Source organism: Carassius carassius, chromosome 49 (assembly GCF_963082965.1).
Source record: "Carassius carassius chromosome 49, fCarCar2.1, whole genome shotgun sequence".
Classification (NCBI taxonomy): Eukaryota; Metazoa; Chordata; class Actinopteri; order Cypriniformes; family Cyprinidae; genus Carassius; species Carassius carassius.
This window is the reverse complement of record NC_081803.1, coordinates 2,200,349-2,218,274: the sequence shown is the minus strand read 5'-3', so window position 1 is coordinate 2,218,274 and position 17,926 is coordinate 2,200,349.

Below are 17,926 nucleotides of genomic sequence, written 5' to 3'. Positions count from 1 at the left end.
GAAAATTGTATGTTAGGATTGAATTTTGTTACTTTGAGGCTACATTTATGAAAATAGTTATAACTGTCAAGCTAATTGTTAAATGTGTAAACCAAGTTCATCCATTCTTGTCCATTTCATTTTTGTTACAACAAAGCACTTACTCTGAATCAAGGCCTCACCTTTAGGTCTGTAGGGACCTTGATGTTAGGCAAGACCACAGAGCCAGTCAGTTGCTAAAAGCTCTAAGGCGTATCGCAGCATTTGTTAATCATTCCTCTCCTGTTAAAAATCCTCTCTGTGGTCGGGATAGGCACTAAGTGGTTTCTCCAAGTTACACTATAATAGTTTATAATTTATGTGGCATTTAGTCTCGAAGTTACATCTGGTTTGGCAGCATTTCATAGTGTAAACTCCAGTGGCTCGTTAATGTGCGCCAGAAAACATTTCCCAAAAACGTATATTTGCTTATAAACTGACTTACTGGAAATGTATTCTACATAGGCCTATTGGGATTACAACATGAATGGGTCTACAATGAGGACGCTCTTCTTGATACAATTGTGGGCCGTTGGTCCCGGTAAGTATTCGGGGTCAAACTGTTATGTCCGACTATCCATAATGTAAGTATGATATTGTTTTCCATTCTGAGCTTGCCTTCTTGAGTTTCTTCATTGACATTATTAGTTAACTGTGAGATTTCTTTACATATAATACCTTACTGACCCCTCACAGTATCTCCACCATCTTGAGTTATTCTTCTTGGTTCATTCAAGAGTAGCTCCATTGTTGAATTTTGGCCATAGTGAGAGAGCAATCATGTATAAGTTATGGCCAACTAATTAAAACATCATCCTAACCTATACTTGACCTTCATATCCCTGACTCCATTACAAAGGGCTCTGCAGATTCTTTTGTGCACTGCCCTCTGACTTGTCCAGTGTGAAGTGTTGGATGTCTTCTGAAGTCTTTTTCCCAATACTTTGGCAAAGGTCTGCAGCGGTAACTGGAGCACAAGAGCCCTGCAAAGAATTAATTAGGCTCAAATGAGTTTTTCCACCCATGGTAAGCACTGACAATGACCAGGATATACAGGACATCAGAGGGGTCATGTAGTCTTCCAGTTAGTGAACCCCAAGAGACCTCAAAAGGCAGTAGTAAATGGGACAGTTCGCCCAGAAACAACAATTCATGACCAGCTTTACTTAGATATGTTGCCATGTTATGCCCATCTTGCCCAACTGGAAATTCTTCATGTTTCATTCTTTTTGAGAGGTCATATTTGGTGGCAGATGTTTGTTGGAACATGGAAATAAATCTAAAAAGACATATTTTTAGCATAATTTTATGTCATCAATTATTGGAAATCACCTACACTCAAGAATCAACATACCTCTGTGCACTCAACTCTGTTATGCACATTGTTACCAGCAGCTGGCAGCAGTTATAAAGAAAATCACTTGGGCCAACAGCCAAAAAAAAAAAGCAGTGAATTTGTGTTGCTCTTTATTGGCAGGGTAATTAAAGCAATTATACAGATTATTGCGGTTTTAACGGATTAATACGGTTTCAGTAATGAACAATTTTATTTGCCAGTGAGATGGCTTTAACTAACAACACCGTTTTGGTAATCACAGAAGTCATTTGAAGCACCCGCTGCTTATTAACCAAGTACTTGCTGTTTAGGTGGCTTTGAGTGGAGACAAATAAACCCACATTAATGTTACAAAGAGATTATAAATCATATGAACTTGTTTTGACAATACTCCAGATAGGAGGGAGGTTTTTATCTGACAGTGGTGGCTTGACCTTAAGGGTCAAAATAAGCAACAAATGTGGATGTTTTTGCCATGCCAACCTTTTTCAAAGGTGATATAGATGATTGGAATAACACTCTGTTCAGTTTGCAATTGTTAAAAAGAAGCCGGAGCAGTTTTGAAAAGGGCCTAACACATAGCCTTGTTGAACCCAGTTTTTTATGTGCATGAATGGCTGCATTAAAAAGTATGCGTCATAGTTTCCTAATGTACAATGTAAACACTGCATCAGAACAAAGAATACAAGAACCATGAAGAGTATCAGTGATACTTTGCTTCGATGCACAGAGCTGCATGTAAGAGATACTGCATGTAGAGGGGTCTTGAAGATCTGAACAAACGTCCTCTCAATTGCAATCTGTTTTCAGAGGTAACACCCAAGCAATTTATCGTACCCCACTCCCACCCAAAGAAAAGCTGGGGAGAGTTATAAAAAACTGTTACGCTTAATAATTGATGTGCTGCATTTCAATCAATTTTACCACGGTGCTAGGCTAATTAAGGGTTGTCTCTGATTCTCAGGGGTAATTTAAAGAAAGAACGCAGAAAAGAGTTTATTCTCTTTCTTTCTTCTCTCTCTCTCTCTCTCATCTTCTCTCTCACTTTTTTTCCCCTTCCTAGCTCCTCAGTTCATGGGAATTCGATATTTCAGGAAGCAGAGATCTGTTCCTCTCCGTGCGTCTCCTGGGGCGGAAGCCTAAATGCAATTAATACAGCCGCTTTACTGCCTGCTAATTATTAAACGATAAAAAGAGATTATTTTACAACAGACTAATTTAAAGTTCATAGATGATTGTTTTAATTAATTAAATAAGAAAAAGTACACTTTAAGCATGACTAACAGCATTTGCATATGAAGGTAATAATTAGCCACAGTGACGGTTCTCACCTAGATGGGCTATATGGAGGAGAGAGGCGTATTAATGAGAGCTGCATAAAAGTGCTTTTCTTTGTGTATTTAACAGTAAAATTAATAACCAAGGAGCTCAGTTAAGGGATGGGGGAGTTGCTAATCCTTAAATATACAGAGGCACCACCTCCTCCCTCCAAAATCCATGCATGACTCAGGTGAAAAGTCAACTTGACTGAATCATCAGGCCTGTTTTTGCTCCTTCATTGACTTCAGATTGATTTCCTTTGGATATTTCAAGGTCAGATTTGTCAGTGCCATTTAGTCAATGATTTACATGGACATTGAGATATTTTCTCAGTAATCACAGACTTCTGAAGCCTTAAATGTTACGTGTGAAGAATAGTGAAAATTAAGGGTCAGTGATGAATTTCACTTTTTTTGTCCCTTTTACTTATACAAAATTAATTTTAAATGAAATTCATAAAACTGCTTCACTGTATATTAATGTGAGAACTTAAACTGAAAAAAAAAAACACATAACAGGAAATTATTATAAAGAGAACTCCTGCAGACCCTCATGAAAGTGTCAAGGTCTAGAAATATTTTTATATATAAAAAGTTTATATAGAGGCTAGTTCAGATTGTAATTTGTCTTTTGGTGCAATTCTCTCAAAAAATTCATGCCTTAATTAAAAAATATATATATATTTTGCAGTGATTGATATAACGTGTAAAAAAATTGTATTCCTTTTTATACCACATGGCATTTAATTATGTAAATGGGGGGTAATAATAAGTATATTTAGCCGTTTTTTTTATTTTTTATATCCAAATCAACTTACAAATGAGGAATATTGTAAGCAATTTGGTGTAAGAAAGTACATGCTTCAAAATTCTGTGCTCCACCGTAGAAAGTCAGAGGTTTGGATCAACACATGGGTGAGTAAACAGAAGTTTCTTTATTGGCTACTCCTTTGAATCACCAGTTGTTTAATAGAGTTATTCATAGCACACATTTTTATGTAGAACCTTCACGTAGAGCACAGCTCAGGCTCCTAACCTCGCTGGGGCTGGTGGAAATGATCGTGCAGTGGACAATCTAATTAAAAAGTGTGTCAGAACAAGAAAGAAAGTTCCCTTGTGAAGTGGCGACTGATACAAGGTCCCTGAGATAGGAAGCAGGAGAGGACTTGCTCTCGAGTGTTGATCCTTCCTGAACAGCTATTGAGAAGATGAAAAGGGAGCCATGTGCGACTCTGTTAAGCATTGCTTCACTGAGCTTTGTGTTTGTTTGTTTAATTCTGTGTCGTCTCTCTGTTGGTTTGTGGAGAGATGTCTCCTCACCAAATAGCAGAAAGGAGGCGAAGGGAGGGCTTTGTCAAATATGAAAGAAAAGCGAGTGTGGCGAGGGGTTTGGTGGCAGGAATGGAGGCCTTGAAAATGTGCGATGGTCTCAGGTGTTGAAGGAGCCTTCCTTCCACTCAGAGCAGTTCGAGACAGGGGCTGCTGACAGTCAGATGCCCGCTCTACAGCGTCTTTGGAAATGGCCCTTTTGTACTGATAGCTTATTATCCATTTTGAACAATAGCTGTGTACTGGGCGACATAGGACTGGCTCTTGTACTTTTGTCTTGAGTGTACTCTTCTGCTAATCTATTTCATTCTCTGTCTTTTATTCATAATAAAGAAGATACACTTGACAATATATGTACTGACTGTGGCTAAGTACATTTTCTTTGAGAAAACGGCGGTAATACACGCTAATAGAATCACTATCAAGGGCTTTCGTTCAAGTTCATCAAAGCCTAAAACACTTTCATTTAAGACAACATGTTCTTGTTAATTGCAAACATTCTTGACACCGTGCAGTGGGTGTTATATTTGCATGTGGTAAGCCTTAGATAAAATGCCGTTCTTTAGTGCACAAATAAACAATTTTGTGTGCAAAATACGTGAGCAGTCTCATTTTGTTAAGCTGAACATCGGCAGTGGACTGGTTGGGTAATTTTTTTTTCGACATCGTAAACAAATAAACTAGAAATGTATTGATTACCCTGGACTCTCTTGTAGAAACTGCTGGATATTCTGCAGCTTTACATGCAAATACCTTTCTTTATGAGGTCTAAACTAGCTTATGATGTGGTCCGATCCCAGACTGAGGTTCTCTAAAGTCCGTCCTCTGAAGTGAAGTGGGGGAGACTGGTTTTTCCACCAGGAGTTGGCAGCCTTTGGCAAGCAACCAGAGGTCATTATGTTCAATTAGCAGTACAGCACTCGGCAAGCTCGTCAAGCCTGACATCGACACCCAGATCGTGATGAAGAACTATGGCATGAGGGCTGCATTAATGTTCCTTTGCATTTAGCTTCCTATGGCTTTCATATTTTCATATTATTGGCAGTGTTTGCAAGTGAATCAACATCCTCCTTGGCTCTGTCATCCTGACAAATTTTTGAGCATTTGATTTTGCTATTCATAGCTCAGCTACCAACATGTCATTTGCACCATATCTGACATGCATCATATAGACATACTGAGTTCAACAAATCTCATGATATATGATATATGAGCGATATGAACCAGTAGCCAGACCCCTGGATGGTCCCATCCTCTGGCTGGTCAGAGGGTGGTGTTGACCCCAGGCGGGGTCGGGTTGATGACGGATGGCCGTGCTGTAATGTTGGGGGCATGTGGTAGAGGCCTCGGGGGTTCACGGCGGCCCTGTTCTCTACCCTCGACCGGCTGGGAGTGTGCGTTATTGATGCTCCTGCCCCGGGGGAGGAAAGGAGGAGGGTGGGAAGGGGGATTGAAAGGGGCTTGTGGGAAATGGATGCACAGGGGCAGCTCACCGTTCTGTCATCAAACAATGGGCTTGTGAAGAATGGGCGGCACTCAATATGATCAGTCATCTGTTGATCAAGTCTGACGTCTCCACTCTATCGTTTTTATACGCTTGAGTCCGTTCTTTTTCTTTTGTCTTTTAGTTTGACTTGTTGGAGTGGGGCGGTATTTTCTATGTGCGTGAGACACACACACACATGCTCTACGACACCCACTTCATCTAATATCATATAACTGTGGCTACTGAAGACCTAATGCACACAAACAGGGAGTCTCACTGTGGTGAATGGATAATGCATCAGATCAGAGTGAAGTGCTTGGGCTATTCTGTGGCCTGACCGCAGCGCCTCTGTTTAGTTCCCGCAAAATATATAATGCAGCAGTTCTGACCACTGCCAAAGTATTTACGCTTCTCCATTCACATTGCATTAAAAAGCTCCCTCTGACTTAAGTATCCTGAATAAACGTTGGCTGAGGGATTGCAGTTAAACAACAGGACAGATGTAGTCTAACAGCTGAATGCATCTTGCAAGAATACTATCGTCTCTTTTTGAGGAAACAGTTGATCACGCTTACAACTCCACTTTCTGTCAGAGATGCCCTCCCATAGGCACTGTGTACAGTGTCATTCTGTAAATTTGGAAATGTGTTTTGCCACGGCAGGGGTTTTTAGGTAGAGCAGGAATGTAATGCCAGTGTCTTGCCATGAAGAGAGCACATGGCCAAGGAAGGAGCTTTTCACAAGGGCAAAAACGCTATACAGAATGTCACAGCATGACACAAGCGGCATTTCAATCCATTGTGAGACTGGAATGTCACTTCAAGAATGTTTTGCCATGACGTTATGCCAGAGTAGGAGTGTTTGTGCCATGACAAGAGTATCTTGCCACGTTAAGAGTGTATGACCTCGATAAGAATGTCACATCATCACAAAAGAGTTGTACTGCAAGATCATTCTGTGGTGTAAAGCAAGTGGAAAACTTGTCTAGTGGTCTCCCTAATCAAACACACCTTATTCAGGTCATCATTAGTACAGACTCAAAGCCTGAACCTGAAATAGTTGTGTCAGACAAAGGAAATGTTCCAAATGTGCAGTACTGGTGGGGCTCCAGGAATAGGGCTGAGAACCAATGTGTCAGTCTATTGACTGAGAACAGAATAAACTGAACTTCTCATATAACATCATTAAATCTACTGATACCAATGCATTAGTGTCTAAGAGAGAAGAGACAGTGATTAAACTGCCATTAATGAATGAGCTTTGTGAATATTATGGAAAACATAAAGTTCTAATTATGACTGCATAAGTGTAATTATGAGTCGTCATCTAGGGACAATATGCTCTTTTGACTCGGACCAATAAGGAATCACCAAAAACATCTTACAGCATGAACATGATAAACAACCACTCAGAAAAACATAGCAATGGTATAACAACACCCTGGCAACCACCCTTAACATTTATGGAGTTGACTTTTCTAATGGAATTGTAAAAATATAATTGTGCTTATGTTTGTTATCTCAAATCTGAATTCTTCCTGGTAAGTAATGCCCTTTTTTCCCATTTAAAGGGATAGTTCACCCAAATGGTGGTTACCAAATAGTTGCCAGTAGCTATTGACATTGACTTTCATTGAAGATTATGGCTACCAACGACTGTTTGGTAACCGACATTTTTCAAAATATATATTTTTTTGTGTGTGAACTATCCATTTAAAGTGGTGGTTTATATAAAAAAAAATGGTATATTCAGTCATTATTTAATCTCCCTCATGTTGTTCCAAACTTGACTTACTTGTTTCTGTGGAACACAAAAGAAGACACTTAAAAAAAACAAACAAATGGAAGTCAATAGGACCCGACAGAACATTGGACGAAAACAGTTTGAAGAAGAATGATTCTTTAAAACATTTTCTTTAGTGCCCCAAAGAAGAAAGCAAAAGACACAGGTTTGGAGCAACACGATTGTGAGTAAATGATGACAGAAATCTCATTTTTGTGTGAACTATTTGTTTAAATAAAGAAAAGACAAGAAACAATTGCATGCAGAACTATAACACACTGTGACACATGCAGTCTTACAAGCCTCTAAAGAGGTATATTAGCCTGACGGCTGTCACTACTTCAGGGGCAATGTGTGCCTTTTTGCCCTGTAACATTATCCGTCTCTTTAAAGCTGGAAGCATACGCCTTTGGCTGACCCTACTGTCTGACCCTAGTGTAAACACCATGTCATGTTTAGCCCTCTTAAATAGCCAGAGCTCTCATCAATGTTTCATCCTGGGGTAAATATCATATGCTCTTGACTTATTTACATCCGCTCGAGGAGCTCTGAAACCCTTGTCCACATGAAATATTCATCATCATTTTAGCAAATGCATGTCTTTGTCAATACGGTTGGCTTTGGGTGCCCACCCTATCCCACTCTGCCCGGCCCTTCGCTCTGTTGCCTGGATCAGGGCTTTATGACTTCATAGATGTGGGAGCAGTCCGGTTACGATGAATTACATCAGCGCGAGGTATCCTCCGCGTCCCGTCGGCGCAAAACACGATCCTGCTTTTATAGAGCAATGTTGCCGATAGTTCATTTTAGTTGGGAATCAATGTGATCCAGGGACGAAATGCCACATCAATTTGATTTCTAGTGATCCTTCTACAATGGAGAAATTAATATATGAGCTGGTAAAGAGACCTTTAGACCTTAATCTTGTTTTTCTGAAACAATGTCTGGAGGTCCGGTGCAGTGATTAGCATCATCTTATATACTTAATTTTAATGAGCAAATGTGTTGTTAGGCTGTCTTTCTTCTGATGTTAAATCAGATATGGCCCACTAAACTCCCAGCAGCCTCAGGTGTTCGATTCGACTCATGAATACAGTCTATTTAACACTGGGTTCATTTGAACAATCACCTGTCTGCATTTTCATCTTCATGTTTTTATGTCCGCTCTGTCTTTCACGTTTTCCTCCACACACTTGGTCTCTGTCTTTGGTTTTGAAAATGCAAATGATTTTTGGTCCAGCACCTTTTGAAAAACAAAAATTCTACCAGTCTCAGTTTTAGACCAAATAGGACAATGCACACAGCCGTATTGTGCCATCAGTTCATTTCGCGTCATGGTTTCTCCGCCGACACAGAGGCTGTGTTACATTGCACATCAGCCCTTGATATTAGAGGTAATTCCCTAAGGAAAGCCAAAAAGTATTCATTCATGTGCATCCATGCTTTCCTTTTCTTCACAGTAAGATTGTGGCAGTGACGAACAAACGAAATAGGTTATAAAACTAGAAGCATGCAAAAAATTCCAGTGTGCATGTGAACACTTTCACACGAGGGCACAAAAACATTCCTTAAATGCATGCAAAAGTGTATTTTGCTTATTTTGTTTCACTTTTTATTTTATGGAAAAAAAAAACACTAAGAAAATAAAAATATTTACAGATGACTGTACTAATATACCAAATATAAAGCTGAAAATAATACTTTATGAACCATTTAAACTGTAATTAAACATGGTCTGAAAATCTAGAGAGGTTTGGAAATTTGAGTCTGGCAAAGTATGGGATTTCGAAAGGGTTTCTACACATTTTCCATTTCAGAATCCACAAGAAGCGTTTTGTTGGGTGTTTCAGCTTTGTGCTCTTGACTTGTGTTTGCACTGGTTGCAGATCAGTGTCTTCCTGTCCATAAATCTGGGCTGAGTTTGGAGTATGACAGGCGTCAGCATCAGATCAGGGACGGGGATGTGGTGCGTAGGTGCATTTAGCTTCAGACACCGGGGACAGTCCGTAAGTGAATCGGCTTAGCAAGCTTCACATTTCACCTCCAGCTCTCATTTTTAAGTGTCTTGTTTTGTGTTTAAATTATTTACATGTGATTTTGAGCATTTTTGAAAGGAATTTCTCTATAGTGGTAGATGGATCTTTAGGTTGAACATTCTAACGTCTTTAAAATTAGTTTTTTACATTTTTCTACAATGAAAAACAGTGGTGTAGAAATTGTTTTTACTTGCTAGTAAATTTCACAGACTATCACAAAGAATAGTTTTTTCCAATCTGAAAATTGTTCTAAAGTAAATCCTACACCTTTAAAAAAAAAAAAAAAATAGAATCCAGTAATGTTTGACAATTAGAAAGTGTTTTGAGCAGTATACTGTAATTATCATAGTTTAAATAATAATACACTATAAAATAAACATGCTTTTTGTCAAAAGTGCGAAAAAGTCTCTCCTTCAAAATAAAGGACAAGTGGTTGGATATTTTGTAATAATGCAGTGATATTCACAAAGAGAAACTCAACTGGTATATCAAATATTTTAAAAATATTAAACACATACTATATTTTATATAAGAAATAATAATAAAAAAAAATCTATATAATATATAAAGTATACATTTTAATGTGGAACAAAAAGTCCCTGTGTCACACATTCGATGACCTTTATTTAAAAATGTTTCTTCTTATTGTTGAAACTAGTTATTAGCATTAGGGCCTATTTAACTATTTCAATATAATAACTAATATAATAAACATTCACACTTTTTAATTGATTATTATTTTTTTTATGTGGCCAAAATGTCAAATGTTCATTGACCCACTCGCAAATTTAAAGCCAGTTGCTGAGCAAACTTCTCTACATACTACTGTATGTGTGATCTGTCCAGGGCTCAAAATGACACATTCTTCTACATTAAAAGACATTTTTACACGTGTCTCTCCCTCGGTCCGTGTATGAAGGGGACTCTGTGATGGGGAGTTTGAGTTGAGCGTGACTTTGTCTCTGAGTTTGTCCGAGGTAATGAGGAGACGTGGTGGCGGTCTTCTCTGCCCAGGGTCAAATTATGATAATAAGAGAAAGCAAAGCTATTACTGGCGCTGGGCTTTCATTATGCAAATGATATTAAAACAGGCCGCATGGATGGCCTCTGGCTACAGGCTAATCTCCATGCAGTGATTACAATGTGTCAAACTCGCTCATTTTGATTATGACATGTTAATTACATGCCATGTTTGCACCTGCACAACTGATAGGTGCACTCTAAAACAAAAAGGAGCCACTGCAAGACAAATATCAGTTTGGAGATAAAAACACAATGAATTATTAATTAATCAATTAACTGTGGGGGATCTGTCACAACGGAGGTGCTCTGATGGAGGGATGAAGGTGTAACAATGCAACTATATTTAGTATATACTGTATATATACGCACACATATATTTTGAACATAAATTAAAACTTAAAGCTTATACTATATTATTTCATATTTTCTGTTATTGTTTATATAATAGATATATTAATGTATAACTCTCCAAAATAAGTTGAAGCAGTATTGCTTTTATATATATATATATATATATATATATATATATATATATATATATATATATATATATATATATATATATATACAAATAATTAAAAAGAAATACCAAGTAAAACATTAAAATGTAATGTGTTCTTTTAATTATAATTTTTTATTTTAGGTCACACTAAGGCATAATTTCTCATTTTCATTTAGTTTAACTTATAAAATAACAAAAAATAAACCTTAAATATTAAAAGCATATAAAAAAATGAATAAAAATGGACAAAAACATAAGAACATTTAAATTTAAAACGTTTAGTAAAATGGGAAAATATAAAAATAAATTCAAAATATGAATAAAAACTGTAACACACTGATGAACAATGGTGGATACAGACTTATTTATTTAATTATATTTCACATTTAAATTATTATTTTATATTTGAAAATATGTAATTCTATAAAATATGTATTAAATATATAATTTTAGTAAAAAAAAATAAATATTTACGTTTATTTTAATTTAATTAATTTATATTCCAGCTTAGCAAACAAAAATACATCAGATGAAATAATACTTGAAAATACAAGTGAAAAACTAAAATGTTACTTTTATATTATGTAATTTATTAATACAATTAGTTTATTAAAACTTTTCAATTGAATTTTAATTTGAAATATTATACATATAGCTTTACAAGCAAAAATAAATAAAATGACCTTAAACTTGTATCCTAAATATTTCATTTTTACATTATTATTTAATATTTTTTTTTAATAAATAATTTTAATTTAATATATTTTATATTCTAGCTTTAAAAGCAAATGAAATTAAACTTGTGTCAATACAAGAGTGAAATAAAATAAAAAGATCAATTAATGCATTATTACAATTCAATAAGAGGCTCAAAATGAATGCCGAATATTTTCAGTATAGTCTAAGTGTTCCAATATTTTGAAAGAGCATTGCAAACACGCTATGGAGCGAATAAAATCAGCCAAAATAATCCAAATCCCCCAAAGATCTTCTGAGGCCTATCCTTGGATCATTAACTTCTCCAGTTACAAGAATATGAATTTCCATCTATATTTGCACATATTTCCTCACAGTAAGAGTGCTTCCAAACTCCACGCCATCATCTCGTATCACTGTGCTCTGTGTGGACTGACCTCTTTCCTCCCACAATGCATTGTGTTTGTGCTGGTCCTAATGGAGGCCTCTGGCTCTGAATGCAGTGGTTAGGGCTTCTTCAGCCGCGCACACACTGATTGTTTATGTGCTTTATTCGGCAAAATCCTTGGGGATTCATAAATATTGATTGGAGGCAGAAAATGGATGGAGTCCAGGCCCAGGGAATCGACTCGATTTCTCCAACTAGCCCGAGACCACACACAACGGCATTAATGCTTCACAAATTGTTCTTGATATGTTCTTGCCACATTTCTCTCATCTCTCTGTTTTGTACTTGTGACATTTCCAGCTCTTGTTTTTGGAGGCTTGTAAACGTGTTCATTTCATTCGCTCATGCTGCATTACAAGCGTTAAATCCTCTGGGGATATTCATATCACTGATAAATTGAGGCGTCTGGTATTTAATTAGATGTACACGTAACATTGTGATAAATGACTGATCTGAGTTTCTTTACTGATTTGTATTAGATTGCACTGTAAATTTTGACTTATGAAGCAGTGTGTATTTTTTGGGAGAAACCATCCCCATTCATAAATATTTTGGCCTGTATTACATTTAACATTTACATTTGATCATTTAGCAGACGCTTTTATTTTTACTATCATGCATATGTATTATTGAAAATAAATAATAATTATCAGATGATTCTTTTTGTAATTAATTCTTATGTATGACAGCTTTTCATTTTTATTTTATTTTTGTTATTTATTATATATTTTGTGCCAAATATCTGGCTGTGTGGTAGCTGTCAATTCTGAAATCTTTTTATTATAATAAAAAAATTGCTTAAATGTATTGATCACGTTCATGCATATTCAAAATATATTAAAGAGACTTCTAAAATTAAAATAAGCACTTCTAATACTTTCTGTTGGAAAATAGTTATAAAGACTAAGTAAATCGGTATCTCTGAAAATAATTTAATATTGACTGTACAGAAACTTTTTTGCTAACACTGTAAAAAGTGTTTTTTTTAAAAAACTGTATGGCTACAAATTGTAACTTGAAAACTTTAAACAATACCATTAAAATATATATATATATATATATATATATATAACTTCATATTCATTGTGTGGATTCACTATTGTTTTTTGCATACACTGTAAAAATGTGTTTCCTGTTGTAACACAAACATAATATTAAGTATGACCACTAACCAATAGCTTCTGTACACTATTTACAGTGAAAGTGAATGTCCAGTCTATCTTTGGATGAAAATGCTGGTTTTTTATAAAGTTGTGTACGTGCTAATGTTTACGGACAGCTAACCTGACCCAACACAGCGCTGTCAGCTCGGCTTTAGACAGACACCTTCTCCCAAATTAGAGCCCTTCAAAAGCAAACCCTGCAATTTTGTGCCGGAGAAGAGCAGCGTGGGCCGAAATGGGAACAACAACTTATTCAGTACCTGTCACCTCCCGTTAATAAATAAGAATCTCTTTTTCAGAGGGTGCTCTTGGCTAGATTAAACATCTTGTCTAGTCCGGCAGCGTGTTAATGAATAGCAATGGAGATTCACTGTGTTTTAATGAAGAAGACACAGCTTTTACAGGGTGCAATTTATTGGGCCAATTCCCCCTGTCCATCACAGCGCAGGACCCCTTCCCCTCGCCCCTTTCCACACTGTCAGGGAGAGCGCGGTGGAAATTGGGCGAGTGCCTGATGTAAGGCCAGGGCCTCTGACTCAATTTACCCACTGACATCTCTGATCTCGCTCCCTGGATCAGTAAGCAATTCTGGCAATGAGATGCATGGAAATTAATTACTCTGTTTGAGACCCCGACACACCCGTCCTGCTGAGCCGGACGCCGGATTGGTTTACATACGTTAAACAACCAGGCAGGGATGTGTACTCACGATTACATGCTCTGTCTGAATGGAAGTGACACAAACATCTCTGAACACCTCCTGTGTTTGAGAAAAGAAGCAAACCGGTCACACTTGGCTCAAGTGAATGACAGTGCCTCATGAGAGTATGTCATTGAAAGGATAGTTCACCCAAAAAATGAACATTCTGTCATCATTTACTCACCAAACCTGCATGAGTCATTCTGAAGAAGATAAGAAGATAGTTTGAAGAATGCTGGAAACCAAACTGTTGATGGTAAACTTGACAGGAGCCATTGACTTCCGTAGTATTTATATATATTTTTTTCATACTGTAGAAGTCAATGGCTACCGTCAAGTGTCTGGTTACCAAACATTCTTCAAAATATCTTCTTTTGTATCCGACAAAAGAAAGAAACTCATGCAGGGTCAGTAAATGATTTTTGGGTGAACTATTCATTTAAGTTTGAACTAAATTCAAATTAAAAATTACATTTATGCATTTAGCCAATGCTTTTATCCAAAACGACGTGCATTCAGGCTATCAATTTTTACCTATCATGTGTTCCCGGGGAATCGAACCCCCAACCTTGCGCTTGATAACGCAATGCTCCACCACTTGAGCTACAGGAACACAAAAAAACTAAACTAAAGTGATGTTTGCAACTAAACCATTTATGTGACCAAGTAAATTTAACTAGTTACAAGTAAAGACAAGACACTGCAGGTCTGTCCATGCATTGGTTGGTTTCGAGATTTTAGTCTATTTTGCCTCTATGACATCTTCTGACTAGTTTAAACAAGTGTTATTTGATGCCACTTTATCTATTTGAGTCTGTAGATTTCAATTGCAGTATATTTATTTAAAGGCCATATCTTCTTTTTGGATTGGAGTCCATGAATCTCCAGTTCAGAAGCACTTACACACACGAACTGACCAGTGTAACATTAAATATAATGCATTTCTCATTTGTAAGTTGCTTTGGATAAAGGTGTCTGCTAAATGAACACATGTAACTGCAATGTCAAATCATTTAAAACTAGTCCGATAGCAAATCAATGGACAGAATTGAGCAGGAGACATATGTTTGAATGTATAGCTTATAAATTATTTGTTTTTATTTATGATTGATATCTTGCATTGAAAATGGTAAAATCATGTTGGATCCACAACATAATGCATTTCTAAATGCAGCATGAAATAATACAAATAAAATGTAGGACAGGCTTAATTGGACCTGTTAGGAATCGACTGGATTGTAAAAAATGACGAAAGGAAACCAGATGATTGGGACAGTTTGATAAGGAAGTTACTGTATTGTGATGAAAACAATGATTTTAGTCTGCAGCGTATGGGCTCTGGATTCACTTTTGAACATAATGGACGTGCATTGGATTTCATTTCTCCATTATTAAAGCAGATGCACGATACTTTGCACCCTGTCCAGCTCTCTGCTTGAATGGAAATGTCATCTCCAATCCGTGACCTTGAGTTAGACTTGTCGTAGACGTTAAGTCAAGTTACTGACAGTAATGCACACATATACTCTCACTCTCCCTGTCACACACCGTTTGCATTATTTAACTACTATTCACACTGAATTTAAATTCTGCTTGGGTATATTTATATTGGAAATACAGTATTCATATAGAAAATAAGCTCTATTTATTAGCTAAAAGAGGTGTGTTGTCTACATGTATGATGTAGCATGCTATAGTTATCATTCTTCAGTCTGGTTAGATGCGCAGGGGCCTCTCCTCACACAGTCTGACAGGCAACCTGAGAGATCCCATCTTTACTTATTTATCGGCTAGACATCAGGTCAGTTTGGCGTTCACGTTACAGGTCCCAGATCAGATGAGTCTCCGAAATACACTCAGAAAATCATTCAGTGAACTATTATTATTATGAGTGGTCACATGATTCAAAAGCCTCCCCTTTACTGTCTTAATTTGTATGTCGTTTTTTCTGTGCGTCTGAAAGCCAGATATTCTTTCGAGTCGTCACGAAACTGTAATAATGCGAGAGGGAGAAGGAGTTTAGCCAATGTGGCTGGAGTGTAATTACAACACCTCCTTTCCCTAAATATCACTTTCTCGCATCATGAATTAGCTATAAGATCAGTCTCAAAAAACACATGAAGCCGTCAGTGAGAAGATAGCGTCTGATCAGAGTAAGCACGTCTCAAGATAAAGAGCTTAATGTAAAAGACGCACAGCTTTGAGGCACTTAACATAAGTGCAACCATCACGATCTAGTCAACAAATCTGGGATTGCACACATTATTGACTTTTGTAACGAAAAAAAAAATATTTTTTTTATTTTTTATACACGCATCTTATAAACATAACCTTGCATAGATTTGTAATTTTCTAATAAAATTTTTTTTGCACTATAAAATAATGTAGGCTAGGACTTTGACATTGTTGGTTAATATTCATCAATTTATTTTTATTTTATTTTATTTTATTTTATTTTATTTTAATACCATGCTCTGTGGTTTCAGTTTTAAATAAATAATATATACTATTTAATAATAAATAAAAAAAATTTAAATATACTATTAACTCGATTTTTTTGACCCTACAGTATAATATAAAATGTTTATAATATATATCGTATTATATAATAGACATAAATGCATGAAAGATCTGGTACATTCGTCAGTTTCTAAATGTGCAGGTTTGACATTTATTACATTTATGCAAGTATGTTTTGTTACAATTAAGACTCACAAACACCAGTCCTGTATCTGCGGTTCTTCCCTGATTCGGGTGCTGTGCTGACGTCCCGATGTTTCAGCATGAAGCAATTAACCCAGCAGCGCCTCTCCAGCGGTGAGGGACAGGAGGTTAATTGGCAGCTTGGCTTAGACAATCTGCTGGAGTCTCAGGCTGGGTTTAAGGGGCCACGCTTTGCTTTGTAGGAATCCACGAGGCACACGAACATCACACACGTCCCCGAGGAGCCATGCTTTTACAGATGATGAGTCCTGCCAATTTACAATTTACCCCCAAATCACTCCATTTTAAACATGTGGCACAAGGACAACCTATGACTCCAACCTGGACAGAAATTACCAGAGACGTTCAATCGGGGACATTTATTATGAGCTTGCAGTAATGATTTTTTTAGGGCAGGTGAAAATATATTTTTCCTTTGTTAAAATCCTGATTTCAACTGAATTCTATAGAGACTCTCATGGTTTTTAATAAAATGATGTTAGTATACTCCTTATGAGGACTAACAGTCAACATGGCACTGGCACACTCCACTTACATAATCTTAAAATATAATAATCAGTCTGAATATAATGTGGGCTTGGATTGAGTTTCGCCATCAGCCCTGATCATTCATCATTCAATTCATGTAGTTGAATTTATTTTGTGATGTATCTTCCTTCATGTATTGCTGTTAATCATCAATGGTTAATGGTTTATTCTCAATTCATGGCTCCATACCTATCACGTTTCCTATGTGCCACTTTCTGTCACCCCACTCTCTCACTACAGTGTTATATATTCGTACCTTTTTAAGCTTGTATTTTTCTGCAGTTGATGTCATTGGTTTCCTCCGGGTCATCAGTCATCTGAACTGCTGGCTGTCAATGCTAATCTGCACGCAGTGGAAGCTGATCATCTCTAAAGCGGTATTTAACGCTCACTAATTGCTGCTGAGCAGGTTTAGCTGACTCACCGCGAGTCCAATATTTTAGTGGCCTGAAGAGGTCAAAAATAGTGCAGTGTTGTGATACAGTAGCTCAAATATACTTTCTTAACCCCTTAACTGTCACCCCGTCCCGTATACGGGACGCCTAGGTTTACTTCACTATATTACAATCAAATCTAATCTAATCTTGACAAACTATATATCGTTGGAAAGGTCTAAGACTCCAAAATATATATTTTAACAATGTTTTTTGTTAAAAAATTATGTAGGAAAATTAATAGATCAATTTATGACAAGAATGCACCCTCAAAATCTAACAGGAGTTTTGACCTTTGTTTAAAAAAAAAGACTTTTTAGAAATCATCAAAAGTTATATATCAACTAAAAAAAACTTAAAATTTCAAAATTCATCCTTTAAAACCCATTTTAAAACCAGACA